This window comes from Lactuca virosa, chromosome 4 (genome assembly GCF_052849685.1).
Source record: "Lactuca virosa cultivar CGN04683 chromosome 4, Lactuca_virosa_CGN04683_v6, whole genome shotgun sequence".
In the NCBI taxonomy this organism is placed as follows: Eukaryota; Viridiplantae; Streptophyta; class Magnoliopsida; order Asterales; family Asteraceae; genus Lactuca; species Lactuca virosa.
In genome coordinates, this window is record NC_136429.1 from 489831829 (window position 1) to 489848205 (window position 16377).

Genomic DNA, 16377 nt, shown 5'->3' on the forward strand with positions numbered 1-16377 from the left:
GCGGCGACGAAGAGGCATTTGCGGCGACACCCTGAAGGGAAAAAACAACGCCTTTTTTTTTCATTCCGTCACAACCCTAGGATCGAAAACAAATCGGACGGATGGGGCTCGTTTCACGCGGATCGCCATTATGAGACCATTAACGGCGACGCTTTTAGCGGCGACATGTAACTCGTCAATTACATGTCGCCGCTAATGCCACGCGTCGCCGCTAATGCCAACATTTCTTGTAGTGACTATTTCTAACCCTATCAATAAACATATATTATAATCTATTTTATATATTATTTAATTAACTTTTTATTTAAGAAATTAGAAAATAAACATAATAAAAGCATAGAACTCAATAAACCTGATAAAGGTTACAATAAAGAATATATTTTCTAGTTATTGTGAGACAATATAATTGTAATTTAATCAAATTCACTAAGGTTTTTTAAAAAGAATTAGTCACCAAAAATTACATAAGTGCTTTTTTCATTTTATTCCATTATGAAATGTAAAGAAAAAGAAAACTAACAAAATGAAGCGACTATAAGTTAGCAAAAGTGGTAATCGGAGTAATAGTGACATTACACATTAAGGTCTACTAAATGAACTCTAATAAACTAAGAGGTCATCACTTACTCTTAGAAGATCTTGAATAATGTAGATTGGCTTGGTAACCAATGGGTAACCAATGACACCTGGCGGATAATCATTGCATCAACTTTCTAAGCAAATTGCCTTCTTGAAACCAATATATTTGATATTCATTGCATCATATTTTAATCAAAGTACTCGTCTTCAAATAGTTTTAAAGGAAGAATCTGGTTTTGGCACATAACATCAGCTCAAAACATTCCTAGCATCAATCAAAATTTGATAATATCCTTTGATAAAACCATGTCAAAAGCCTCCTTTGCAACCTAGACAACAGATTCAAGAAAATTAAAAAGAAAGATTTACATAATAGTTAACCTATTTCAGGACACAATGCAAGAAAGCTAAGCATGACCTCAAACATTTTCAAGTCAAATAAGCAATCTTAACAACATATAAGCTCATCAAATTTTAATAGACGATATTACATTATATCTTCTAAGGTAGATACAATAAATTGACGATACTGAACTCACATTAATTTCATAAAATATTTGTAACATCCCGGATTTTTAGGTATTTTCTAATCCTTCCTTTGGTTTTAAATATTTCATTTTGGGTCCTTGGATTATAAAGATGTATCCCTAGGGATTCCTAGTGGCAAAATGGTAATTTTGGGAGTAGGAGTAGTACGCTGGGTATACACATATGTACGCTGGGCGTACTAATATCCGGGTGAAACCCTAATTTTTAGGGTTTGAGGAGTATTTAAACATCTTTATGGATCATTTAGCCTCACCCTTTCAGCCTCCAAGTCCTTGAGTCGTTCTTAGCAAACCCTAACCCCATAAGAGAGTGTTTTGAGCTTAAAGTGTGTTATTTGTTTGCTTAAAGGAGAAGGAAGTGCATCAAGGAGTCTAGGAAGGAAAGCAAGCTTGTAGATCTTGGATCATCATCTTCTTGGGAAGCTCCAGAAGGTAAAAAGTTGCTACCTTTATGCTTGGTTTGCTTAGATCTCATCTTGGTAGCTTTATGATGTTCTTTTGTCCCAAAAAGTCCCATTGTTGTGCAAGCTTTGTGTTGGACGATTTGGGCTGTCCTTTCAGACCCTAGGAAGGTTCTACGCCATAAAAATGATGTCCCTTTAGCTAGTTTGGCTCCATACTTCTTATGGAAGGTCTTAATGGATTCAGACCATGTATTAAGGACTTTTTGGATGTCTAAAGTCATAAAGTTGGAAAGTTTATGACTCCAAGGTGCATTTGGACCATGGATCTGAAGTTTGGGCTTAAGTGCTTAAGCCATTAAGCACTTATTGAAGTTTGGACTCTGCGAGGGTACGCCCCGCGTACTCAGTCAGCCACCCCCGTTGTGGGTCAATGCGAGGCTCGGTGTATGCCCTGCATACTGAATGAGTATGCCCCGCGTACGCCTTCTGTTGGATTTCAGATTTTGGGCTTTGAGTTTTGAGCCACGTTTTGGGCTTGAAATCTTGGGCCCATATTGGTCTACCTGAGTATGAGTGTTTTGGGCCAAGTGATGAGTTGGACCTTAGGATAAGGCCCAATAAGGAGTTTGGGCCCAATTTGGAAAATTGGGCCAATGATGGGCCTTGTACAATTTTATGATTTTGGATCAAGAATTGGACCTGGGCCTTGGCCCATTTATGGATAGGGTAAAGTGGCCATTTACCCTATGTTTAGGTCATTAGTCAAGGATGGTAATTCAATTGTTAATTGGATGTTTATTTGTTGTGATAGTTCGGGATTTTAGTGGGCCAGCAGCCGAAGGTTTTCTGTGCAATTAGTCAGTGTGAGGTGAGTGTTTCTCACTATACTTTTGGGTCGAAGGCACCAAGGCCGACCCTATTTGGATGGTTATCCTGATTATTGCATGATTGAGTATTATAGTGATCCGTTAGATCTCTATCCTGGTAGATAAGATGATACTATGCTTAGTGATCTGTAAAATCTGCCTGTTTGATATTGACTGGTTAACTGCATGATTATTTGTGATATATATGTGTCGACACGGGGTATGAGTGGTTGGGTTGAGGCGGAACTGCTTTGTGCTGAAGGCCAACAGACCCAGGGCGTCTCGGATAGACTGAAGGCCAGTGGCGCGTACCAGTCAGGCCGAAGGCCCGGAGAACGTTCCAGATAGGCTGAAGGCCCGAAGTGGCGAACCAGTCATGCTGAAGGTTCTGTGAGCGTACCAGATATACTGTAGGCCGGTGGGGCGTTCCAGTCAGACTGAAGGCTCTGTATGCATGCTGTTTATTGTATTATTCTGGTGTTGTGTTGTGTTGGTACTTTGGGGGAAGCTCACTAAGCTTTGAGCTTATAGTTTTGGATTATGTTTCAGGTACCTCATAGGATCGCAGAAAGGCGAAGGCATGATCGTGCACCTCCTCATGTTATGTTTTGTGATTTTGGGAATAACTCTGATGATGAACATGTTTTCAAAACTACAATGTAAACAATTATGATTTTGGTTGGGTTGAAAAATGAAACATCCCAAAATTCAAGACCAAAAATTTCATTTTTGATATAACAATTTAGGAAACATTTATAAGAAAACATAATGGAGTCGTTTCTTTTCATAAAACCATCATATCATGTCTCAAAATCACATCATAAAAATAGTAATAAAATCAGAGTACAATCCCATAGATCTCAAAATTAGAGATGGCAAAAAAACCCGTACCCGATGGGTACCCGAAACCCGAACCCGAATTGACCGGGTAAATCCTCGAATTGATCGGGGATGGGTACGGGTACAGGTATTACCTGAATGCAAAAAAGGGGGATGGGGACGGGGATGGTTCTACCGATCGGGTACCCATACCCGTACCCGAAACCGTACCCGATGGGTACCCGATATATATATATATATATATATATATATATATATATATATATATATAAAATTCATTTATGTTATATTTTTAATCAATTCAAAAATCTTATACGTAATTCAAATTGTGAAAGTGAAAATTCATTTATGTCAAGTGTAAATTCAATCAACCTTCTATCAAGTGTAAATTAATTTATGTTATATTTTTAATCAATTCAAAAATCTTGTAATGCGTCGCCGACTCACCTCACTGTGAATTGTGAAACTAAGTTAAATAGTCAATAGGGTTTTTTTTATTCCTTAATCAAAATTGTAATTCGCTATGGTAAATCATAATTCATAGATTCATAGTCATCGTGTCTTCAAGTCTTCGTCGAGTCCCGCTCCCGCTCCTGTTGTGACGCTGTTTGCCCTTGCTTCTGCCTTCCTTCATCTGCGAGACTGCGACTCTGCGTTTCGACTTCCAAGTTACAACCGGCGTCCGACAACCATCTTCATTCTCCATCGACGCTGCACTGTACCATGACTCCAGCGTAACCATCAAACGACGGGTAATCAGCGGTCAATCGAGTACATTGACGTTCAATCAGGTTTGTCTGTTCGATTTTTAACTTACTCGATTTGTAACTTTTGAGTCCGGTTGATGATTTTGCATCAGTCGATTGTGTATGAGTGTATGTGTATCAGTGGAGATTAATTTTTGTCTATTTTGAATGTCTATTGTGTATTTGTGTATGAGTGAATTAGTGAATATCTATTGTGATGAATTTTTATATGCTGAAGTGTTGTGTGATTAATTTGTTTTGGGCAGAAAAATGGAAAAGATTGACTCAGGGAGTGAACAACCGTCAACACCAATTGGTTCTACAAATTTTGATGTTGAACCTGATAATACAAGTCCAAATGTTCCTTCCTTTGAAGAAGCACTTCAATCAGATGCGGTAAATCCACCAAACAAAAGACAAAAAAGCATTGCTTGGGATCAATTTGTTATTATTTCTATTTGTTTTTAATTTACTAACTTTTTTGTTCTATTTAGATGAAGGTGTGCAATTTACCTCGGATAATCATGCAACTATTTTTGATGATTACGACACGGATAGTGAAACTTGATGGTAATAATGAAACAATTTTTTCATGATTATAATCGATTAAATTAAAGTTTTTTGTTTCATACATTTGTTTATACTTTGTCTTTGTTTTGTTGGTAGGTGAATATATGATAACTGATGGTTCAATGCGAAAGTTAGAATTGAAATTTGGTGAACTTTATTGTTATTGTTTGGATGATAGGCGATGTTTGACTACTTTTTGGATGACTTTTTATGTTTATGTTTTTTTTGTTGCAAAAAAGTAGTTTAATTTGTAAACTTGAATGTTATTGTTCGTTTTTTTAAGACATTCGTTGATTAAAGTGCTTTATATTATTTCTAGAAGTTTTTTTTGTTTGTTAATATGTAGCCATGACTTATTTTTTTCATAAACTTTCAAAACCTTGTAATGGGGAAAATTCCCCAATTACCCGCTGGGGATCCCCGTTCCCCATTGGGGATGGGGATGGGGATGGGGATGGATTTTTAATCCCCGATGGGGATGGAGTTGGGTATGGGTACGAGGATGGGGATTCGGGTATGGGGATGGGGAACATGAAACCCGATATACCCGTACCCATTGCCATCCCTACTCAAAATGCGAAATCCTATGTGAATGTGATGTGCAGCTACCGCGCCAGCTCCTTCCCCTTCGCTGAAGAGGTACCTGAAACAAAACTGAAAACTATAAGCACGAAGCTTAGTGAGTTCCCCCATCATACCACACACCATACAATAACATACTGTCAGACAATTCTGGGGTGCTTGACTACCCAGGTCAAGCCATTCTGGGGTGCTTGACTTACCCAGGTCAAGCCACTCTGGGGTGCTTGACTTACCCGTCGGTCTATTTCGCCCGACTACCGGGGACTATTTCACCCCTACCACTACCACGTAATAATATAACACACATATACTTCTAGGCAATTCTGGGGTGCCTGACTACCCAGGTTAAGCCATTCTGGGGGGCTTGACTTACCCGTCGGTCCTTACGATCGACATACGAGGACTATTTCACCTCCTACTACTACTATCACATATAACATATCATGCTAGTACATAAACGTATCAGGTAGTAGCAAACCTTGATGAATATCACAAAGACAATCATCAAACATACAACTCCTACGGGTGGGCCAACATTGTGGCCGAAGACCCACCGCTACTGGAAGGTAACTCACCTCGATGTCATGTAGTATCCGCACAGTCCTCGGCACGGGAATCGACTCGTCTCTACTCCTCAATCCCTACACAACGACCTTTTCCGATTACTAATTCATACTCATAAACCTTACAAGGGTCAACCCAAATCCAAGTCAAAGTCAAGGTCAAACCCTGGTCAAAGTCAACATCCAGTTGACTTGACTCACCGAGTTGGTCCACCAACTCGTCGAGTCCCTATTCTTTTAAAATGATGCAACCCCCGACTCTACTCGTCGAGTCTAGCAAGAACTCGATGAGTTCACCTTCAACCATAGCATCGGGACCATCTTCAACCGACTCGCCGAGTTCATCTTCATCATATGAATGTGTCCAGTCTATGACTCGCCGAGTTCTATGAACAACTCGTCGAGTCCGTCTTCATGGGTTGGGAGATTGCCTTGGACTCACCGAGTCTGTTCATACACTCGCCGAGTCCTATGATTTCCAGGTCCAAGACAAACCCCTAGCAGGCTGAGTGTTCCTTCCACTCAACCAAAACCGTTTCTAGAAGACATTTTGGGGGAAAAAGCGTCCCGAATTGCCGAGTCACCCAAGTGACTCGCCGATTCCCTCTTTGTCCAAAAATATGCAGTCGATTATAATGGGTCTTAACGCATCAAAACCATAGATCTGGCCTCATAGGGTCCATTTTATACGTAAAGCTTCAAACTTGATGTACATGCATGGGGCATTTGGCTCAAAAATCCATAAAAGGAGGTCTACAAGATGCATGAGGTGTTTATGGAAACAAAGTTGGCACCTTTATGCCATAAAGACCCCCAATAGCCCCAGATGCAAAGTGCAACTCTAAGCACACCCACAAAATCCGATTTTTGCTTCTCTATACTCATAAAAAGGGTAGAAATAGCCCCAAATCCAAATCTAAGAGATAAATGGTCAAGGTTCCAGCTTTTTACCTTGAATGAGCTGAGAATGAAGTAAAACTTCTGGATCTCCTTGCTTCTACTTGAACTTCCAAGCCTCCTTCTTCTTCTCCAACTTCATACACACACAAAGAGGGCACCACAAGCTCAAGAACACTCAATAATGGTTAGGGTTTCGAGTTAGGGTTTTCTGGAAGTGAGAGGGACGATGGAGGCTAGTTTGGGACGAGTTAAGTTGTTTAAATAGGGTGCAAACCCTAAATATTAGGGTTTTGTCCAGACAACTCCTACTCGTCGAGTCGGTCTCCCGACTCGTCGAGTAGGTCACTTAAACCCCTGATCAAATGTCGAGTCTACTCGACGAGTTGGGCCTCCAACTCGCCGAGTCCCAGAGTAAATTGCAACATTTCTTGAATTTAAATATATACCAGGAATCGGGTGTCACAAATCTCCCCCACTTATTTTAGACTTCGTCCTCTAAGTGTGCTGCTGAATCTGTAAAAAGCTCGGGGTAGTGCTCCCTCATCTCCTCCTCCGGCTCCTAAGTCTATTCCGACCCCTTGCGGTGCTGCCTTTGCACCTTCACCAGCTCCACCCTCTTGTTCCTCAGATCCTTCGTCTTCCTGTCGAGGATCGCCACTGGCCGCTCGATGTAGTTCAGGCTGTCATCCACATGAATATCCTCCAAGGACACCACCACCGAGTCGTCCACCAGGCACTTCCGTAACTGGGAGACGTGAAACGTACTATGAATCTGACTGAGTTCGGCTGGCAGGTCCAGCCTATACGCCACCTTGCCCACCCAGAAGACAACCTTGAAAGGTCCAATATACCTGGAGCCCAACTTGCCCCGCTTCCTGAGTCAAAGGACGCCTTTCCAAGGCGACACCTTCAGGAGGACCATATCCCCGACCTGGAACTCCAAGTCCGAACGACGCTTGTCGACATAACTTTTCTGCCGACTCTGAGCAGTCTGAAGCCTACTCCTAACCTGCTGAATCCCCTCTGTCGTCTTGAGCACCACTTCGGTGCTCCCCATGACCCTTTGTCTTACTTCAACCCAACATATCGGGGTCCTGCACTTCCTCCCGTACAACATCTCAAAGGGAGGACGTCATGTACAGTATCACAACAATGCATAGTAGTAATTAAGCAACAACATCATCCATTGCATTAATAATATAATTTCATACAAGTGTGTTCTGTGAAGTTTATAAGACACCAAAAATGTAAATAAAAAATAAGAGATGAGTCTTGAACGAGCTCCATCTTCTCAAAACCTGGCATCGGTACCTGTCTACTGATGACCTGAGAATACAAGTTATTTTGAAAGAGTTTATCAGCTTTAAAGCTGGTGAGTTCATAAGCATTTAGTGTCATTGTTTGTATGAAAATGTCTTTAAGTACTTGATGTATAAGTTTGTAACTGTTTGTAAATATTTGTAAATGCTTGTATCTCCTAGAAAATCCTATATTTTCTACTAAAAGTAGCCTTCTACCAAGGCATCAAATGAGATGTATGTTTGTTTCTTGTAAGAGTGTATATTTTCCCAAGTGTGACTATCATTAATCAAAAATATAGTTTTACATTACCTTTTATGTGAAAAGATCACAATGTGAATGCAATGGGGAAATAATAAAGTACTCTACTGTTGTATTATAGTAACTACTGTTGTACTTTCTACCTTAAACCAATTGATATTTAAGGTATGATGTGACCTGGTTGTACCATACTATTGACTAATAACACGACGATGAAAGACGTCGGAAGAAATGACATTTGGCACCCGTAGACTTGCAAGTCCCACTGTAGCTAACAACAAGGTGTAGGATAGTCAATCCAGTATAGATCTATACGCAAATTCACCCTCTCCCTCTAGGAGATTCTGGCTACAAATCGAGCCATGACAGGTGATGCCATGCCCCGAACGATGGTTCACATTTATGTTATTGTATATTTGTATATGTAATGTATGTACTAGCTGTATTGTATGTTCTCTCTGTCTAGTATGTATGTTCTCTCTTAGTTTCTCATAATAGTATGTTCTATCTGTATGTTATTGTTTGTTTCTCATCATAGTATTCTCTATCTGTATGTTATTGTTTGTTTCTCATCATAGTATTCTCTATCTGTATGTTATTTACTCATGTATAAACTGACTCTTTGTATGTTTCATTGTTCTTGTATTAGTATTAGTAACTTCCTTAACTATACCTATTATAGTTTACTAGCAATGTTGTTTGTATAAATGAACAAGATTGTATACCCTTGCTACCCAAAGGTATTTGAACTGAATGAAGGAACTTTTATATTTATATACATATACATGATATATAACTAAGATTCAAACGACCTTCGGATAAACAACCGATACCCTAAGTCCACAACCAAACGAGGAACAAGAAGTAAGGTGAGCTATCAGTCCTAAGTCCTTTCAATCCTACTTATATAATTATATCTATATATTATAAGTTTAAAAGAGTTTAATAAAAGTGTTTAACATGTAAAAGAGTTTGTAAAACGATTTGAAGTAGTTTGTTTGAAAACACAGTTTGAAAAGTAAGAAAATCCACTTGTTGGTAGTTATTAATCACATGTGATTGATATAATAACTATAATAATTCAACTTGTATTCCCCCCATAAAAGCATTTAAAATCATTTAAAAGGTTGATTAAGGGGTATGAACTCACCTGTAGTGAGTGGTTTGGATGAACGGATGGTATAGGATGCTAAGTGTCAAGTGAAGACTTGAGCACACACACGGATCCTAATTACATATAATGACGCATATATGTATCTAATTAGTCAATTAACAACTAATTAAGCAAGTAAAGACACCCTAGGACATGGAAAACACTTTTATTCAAGTGCTAGGAGTACCAAGGGTTGCATCTAAGGGTTGTAGGGCCTCACTTAGGAGTTTACGGCCCAAATGGTAACACCATGTGAGTTTACGGCCCATGGGTTTATGGACCAATGAGTTTACGGCCGTAAACTCATGGTAAGTAGTACCATTTTGTGTTTCAAGGTCTTATAAGTCATAAGGAAGTATTCTTTGATCAAGTCTAAGCCTTAGGAAGGAAGGGTGGCACATATGCACCCTTAACTAGTGTTTACGACCCAAGGTGATTGACTTGGCCGTAAACACCATTTGTTCTTGTTTCTTTTGATGTTTAAGGTCCTAAACTCTTCTTGGAAGTGATCTAGACTTGTTTCCAAGGCGTTGGAAGGGACTAGGGCTCATATTGCCCCCTTTATTAGGGTTTACGGCCCAAGGAGATTGCCTTGGCTGTAAACACCTCATGATGTTGTGTTCTTGATGTTTTCTAGGTGTAATCTAAGTGATTCAAGCACACAACAAGCTAAGGTAAGAGTACTTACAATATAGAAGCTTGTAAGGGTGTTTAAAGTCCAAGAACACTAGTGTGTGTTCTTGGTGAAATGTAGAACACTTGAAGATCTATCAAAATGAAGAGATTTCATGGATGAAATCATGTACAATCACTAGATATTGTAGTATTTCAACTAATCAAGGAAAGAAACACTTACAAAGTTGAAGATCTTAAAGGAAAATCGGATGCTACTTGAGAGAGAATGAGTTCTAGGCTTGAAAATGGTAAAAATGACTAAAATGGCTAAGTGTCATTTTTATACCCTTAGAGTTTACGGCCGTAAACTCCATGTTATGGCCGTAAAATCCAAACTCTTGGATTTTTGAGACTTAAATGTTGCACAATAAACTCTAGAGTATACGTCCTATAATTTCCTCTTGAAGTACTAGGCTTTAGAACACACAAACGGTTCCAAACAGTGCTAGAAGTTAACAGAAATGAGTCTGACTTCTATTGCAGTGAATGGTTGTACAAGATAGAAATTTCGAGTTGTCACATCATCCCCCGGTTAGAGGGAATTTCGTCCCGAAATTAGAGTTTAAGCAATTAAGTAGTTACAAATAACTAAGTAAAAAGATGAGGATATTTCAGTTTCATTTGATCCTCGCGCTCCCAAGTGAATTCAGGTCCTCGCTTGGCGTTCTAGCGAACCTTCACTATCGGGATACGACTTTGCTTCGTTTGCTTGACCTCTCGGTCCACGATCTCTATAGGTTCTTCCACGAAGTTGAGGCTCTCGTTGATCTCGATCTCGTCGAGTGGGATTACAAGAGTCTCGTCGGACAGACACTTTTTCAAGTTCGAGACGTGGAAAATAGAATGTACGTTACTGAGTTCACGAGGTAAGTTGAGTTTGTAAGCTACTGGGCCGATTCTAGCAAGAATCTCAAAAGGCCCTATGTATCTTGGATTTAGCTTTCCATGCTTTCCGAAGCGTATCAAGCCTTTCCAGGGTGAGACCTTCAGTAGAACACGGTTGCCCACCTGGAATTCCAATGGTTTCCTTCGTTTATCTGCGTAGCTTTTCTGTCGGTCTCTAAAGGCTTTCAATCGTTCACGAATCTGAACGATCTTCTCTGTCGTTTCCCGAATGATCTCCGGACCGGTGAGAGTGCTGTCAGGAACTCGTCCTTTAGCTAACTGGGTGTCACCCACCTCAGCCCAACACAGAGGGGATCTGCACTTTCGGCCATAGAGGGCTTCGAATGGAGCAGCCTTTATGCTCGTGTGATAACTATTGTTGTAGGAAAACTCGACAAGGGGTAAATGAGTATCCCATGCCTTCCCAAAGTCGATCACACAGGCTCGTAACATATCTTCCAAGGTTTGTATAGTCCTCTCACTTTGTCCGTCGGTCTGTGGATGGTAGGCTGTACTCATGTCCAGCCTAGTTCCTAGGGAACTTTGTAGCGACTGCCAGAACCTCGAAGTGAATCTACTATCTCTATCAGAGATAATGGATATGGGAACACCATGCAGTCGTACGATCTCCCTTATGTAAGTTCTTGTTAGTTTCTCCATATTGTCCGTCTCTTTGATAGGCAGGAAGTGTGCGGACTTTGTTAGCCTGTCTACGATCACCAAAATGGTATCGAGACCACCCTTCGTCTTGGGCAGCTTGGTTATGAAGTCCATCGTGATCCGCTCCCACTTCCATTTCGGTATCTCCGGCTGTTGTAGTAACCTGAGGGTTTCTGGTATTCGACCTTAACCTTGGCGCAAGTAAGGCATTTACTTACGAAGGTAGCAATCTCTACTTTCATGTTAGGCCACCAGTATAACTTTTTAAGATCCAGATACATCTTATCTGAACCTGGGTGGACGGAATATCAAGTGTTGTGTGCCTCGGTCATGACCAAGTCTCTGAAACCACCGTGTTTCGGTGTCCAGATCCGATCCATGAGATATAAGGCTCTGCCACCCTTGACTTCCAAATTCTTATCCATCCCTATTAGGGATTCACTCGCCACATTTTCAGGTTTCAAAGCATCGAGCTGAGCTTCCTTGATTTGTGTGGACAAGTGTGAATGGATAGTCATAGTCAAAGATTTGACTCTACGACCAAAGTATTCTTTCCGACTTAGGGCGTCAGCTACTACGTTGGCCTTGCCGGGATGATAGCGAAATTCGCATTCGTAATCACTGAGTAGCTCGACCCACCGTCGTTGTCTCATGTTGAGCTCCTTCTGGTCGAATATATGTTGTAGGCTTTTGTGGTCTGTATAGATAGTGCTCTTCGTACCGTATAGGTAGTCTCTCCAGATCTTCAGAGCAAACACGACTGCTCCCAGCTCAAGATCATGAGTGGTGTAGTTGACCTCGTGTGTCTTTAGCTGTCTCGAGGCATAGGCGATGACCTTACCTCGCTGCATCAAAACACAGCCGAGCCCTTGATTTGATGCATCGCATTAGACCACGAAGTCTTCTATCCCTTCAGGGAGGGATAGTATCGGTGCGGTGCACAAGGCTCGCTTTAGCGTTTGGAACGCTTTCTCCTGCTTCTCTTCCCAGTTAAAAGCCATGCCTTTCTGGGTCAAAGTCGTAAGAGGTTTCGCAATCCGCGAGAAGTTCTCAATGAACCTACGATAGTAGCCAGTGAGGCCTAGAAATTGACGAATTTCTGTAGGCGTCTTCGGTGCTGACCAGTTCTCAATGGCTTTGATTTTGGAAGGGTCCACGTGTATTCCCTCTTCTCTAACCACGTACCCTAAGAATTCGACTCTTCGGATCCAAAATTCACATTTCGAGAACTTCACATAGAGCTTCTCCTATCGCAGCGTTTCTAAGACCTGTCAAAGATGTTGACTATGCTCCTCCTTACTACGAGAGTAGATAAGTATGTCATCGATGAAGACGATGACGAACTGATCCAAGTAAGGACGACACACCCTATTCATTAAATCCATGAATACTGCGGGCGCGTTGGTTAATCCGAGCGGCATCACTACGAATTCGTAGTGCCCATAACGAGTTCGGAAGGCTGTCTTCGGAACATCCTCCCCTAACACTCGTAACTGGTGATACCCGGATCTCAGGTCGATTTTTGAAAATAAGTTCGCCCCTTGAAGTTGGTCGAACAAATCATCTATACGAGGCAAAGGGTAACGATTCTTGACGGTTAGTTTGTTGAGCTACCTGTAGTCGATGCACATACGAAACGATCCGTCTTTCTTCTTGACGAACAAGACTGGAGCTCCCCAGGGTGAGAAGCTTGGTCTTATAAAGCCCTTGCTGAGCAGTTCGTTAAGTTGACCGGACAGTTCTTGCATCTTTGCAGGTGCTAGACGATAGGGCGATTTGGCTACTAGGGTAGCCCCTGGAACTAAGTCGATTATGAACTCGACTTAACGTTGTGGAGGTAATCCTGGGAGTTCTTCTGGAAAGATGTCGGGAAAATCGCGTACTACTGGAATGTTCTTAATGTATTTCGTTTCTTGGCTCACATCGACAACATGAGCAAGGAATGCGCGACATTCCTTTCGCAAGAATTTCTGGGCTTGAATGCTCGAGATGAGGCGAAGGTTAGTGCCGGGTTTGTCGCCGTAGATTACTAGAGTTTCGCTAGATGGCAGATTAAGGCGAACAACCTTTTCATAACACATGATGTTGGCACGATGAAGACTCAACCAATCCATGCCGATAATGACATCGAAACTTTTAATTGAGACCGGCATGAGGTCGATTGAAAATGAATAGCTATCTAGGGTTAGAGTACAACCTATGTATATGCAGTTAGTACTCTCTGTCTTTCCGTTAGCCATTTCTACAGTGAACGGTTGTTTACGTGCTCGTGATTTTTGCTTATGTAAGTGAGCAAACTTTTGGTTCACGAAACTCCTCTCTGCTCCACTATCAAACAGAATGCATTCATAAGAGTTATCGAGGAGAAACGTACCAGTGACCACTGTGGGGTCGGCAACCGCTTCCTCGTGGCCTATAGCCTGAACTCTTCCCATTCCGCCGGCGATCCCTGCCTTCGGGCAGTTCCTTTTGTAGTGGCCCGCCTCGCCACAACCGTAGCAAGCCTGGCCTATACCAGCGCGAGGGACTTGGGTGATTGGCTTTGCCAGAGCCTTGCAGAAACGGGCAGTATGCCCCTTCCTGTTGCAGTTAGAGCACTGCATTTCCCGGCAGGCTCCTATGTGGTGGAAGTTGCATTTGTTGCACTTTGGCAAACTTCCAGCGTATTGCTTTACCGGAGCAGCAGTGGCAGGTGCTATCGCAACATGAACTGCCATGACCTGCTGCTTTTTGGCAGCCTTCTTCTTCTTCTTGTCATCCCAGAATTTCCTCTTGTTGTCAGCGGCTTTGGAGGGTTCTGAGATGGCTGGGGTTGTTGTTGCTGCTGGGGTACGGACCCCATGGTCAATGAGTCGCTGTGCCAACCGCTTGGCACTATCGAATGTGGTGGGGTTTGAAGCTAAAACATTCCCCTGAAATGGAGGCACCAGCCCCCAGATGTACCTCTCTATTTTCTTTCCCTCTGTGTGAACCATGTTGGGACAGAGGGCCACCAGCTCGCTGAATCTGGCGGTATAGGAAACTATGTCGGAGCCCTTCATGGTTAGGCTCCATAGTTCCTGTTCCAATTTCTGGATCTCGCCCCTCGGGCAGTATTCTTCAATCATCAGCTCTCTAAGAGCTTCCCAGCCTATAACATTTGCCACTACTAGAGATAGTGACTTGACATGGCTATTCCACCATGTCAGAGCTTTTTCCTCGAAGGTGCAAGCAGCGAACTTGACCTTGCTCCCTTCTGAACAGGAGCATATTTCAAAGACCGATTCAGTCTTCTCGAACCATTACGCGAGGGTAATGACTCCGCCAGTCCCTTTAAAGGACTTTGGCTTGCATTTGGTGAAGTCTTTGTAGGAGCACTCTCTCGAGCGTGCGGGGGCTTCACCGTGAGTAGAATGAACAGGTGTCCCACCTCCGGTGGCACTTGAAGAATGATATTGAGCCATGGCTGTTGCCACAGCCGCAGCTACTGCAGCATTTAGAGCTGCCGTATCAATTTGAGGAGTAGGTGGTGTTGAAGTTACCGGAGGATTGCGTCTCGTTGATCGGCGCGGAGGCATCTTTTAACTAAAAGTTTACAAAGATGACAATACGGGTAAGAATAGAGAAATTGATGAGAGTGACTCATGGACTAACTCTCCATAGCCCAACAACACAATTGAATAATATGATTGAATGTAGATCTAGTAGTAAAAGATGATAGCATTTGGATATTAAATTCCATGAGATTAGATATCTGTCAATTATACTGGTATTACAGATGTAACAAGTTCGGGAAAACGACCTAGAAGTAGGTCTTACACCAAACCAAGATGGGAAAATTTTGACAGACTAAGACCAAATCATGACTTAACAAATCTAAGGTCTTCACAAATATAGGAAATTAAACTAGAGTTTTTACATAAACTAAGTTATATCCAAAAGATAAAGTTGAGTAGGCTCTATCTACAACGAGAGCCACTAGAATGAGTCCTTGATTCTGACAGACGACGCTCCATGTCTCTCATGCGCCTTTCAGACATTGCCTGACGAGCTCGAAGTTCCCTGACTTCAGCTTGGGTTTCAGTAAGTTCTCTCTGCAGGGCTGCATTATGGTTCTGAGTTCTTTCATGAGCAGACTCTAGCTGAAGAATGCAGACTGTGTTAACGCCAGAGTTGGCGTCAATTTCCACGACTCGGTCGATGGCTGCTCGACCTTGCTCGGTGTTCCGAGCAATCCTACGGACCATGATGGGTAGGACTCGGTCGGCTGAACCTCCCTCGCTTAGATTGTAGAATCTTCGGTCCCCATTGTAGGGAATGGGTTGACCCTGTTCCTGACTCCATCTGTTCAAGTTTGTGGCCTACAGAGGTTTGAGTCCTTGAAATGCTGGATGAGGGTTCGGGTTTGGAGCTACTGGGGGTAGGTTGTTGACTTCAGGTTCGGAGTCAGAACCATCAGAAAAGCCTTCAACGAGGTGATCATCCAAAGGGATTGGATAATCATCTTCTGGCTCTTCTTCAAGCCATCCTGCATTGCCTTCGTTTGGGAAGTATGGATCTCCGGGAAGATGGAATCCAGCCATGATATCAACGCGAGAAAAGGGGTATAAGAAATAACTAAATAGACGTACTAATTAGATAATTATAAGATAATCTTTACCAGTTACTTCAATACTTGCTTAGTGCATACCAGTTATATGTAATCAAAATAGGATAGACCTTCGAATAAGTGACCCTAACTCGAAACCCACAACCAAACAAGGAACTGGGAGTAAAGCAAAGATTACAGATTCTAAGTCTATGACATCCCAGTTATATATAACCTTAGCGTATCCACTTAGCAACTATTGACCTACTGATAAAGACC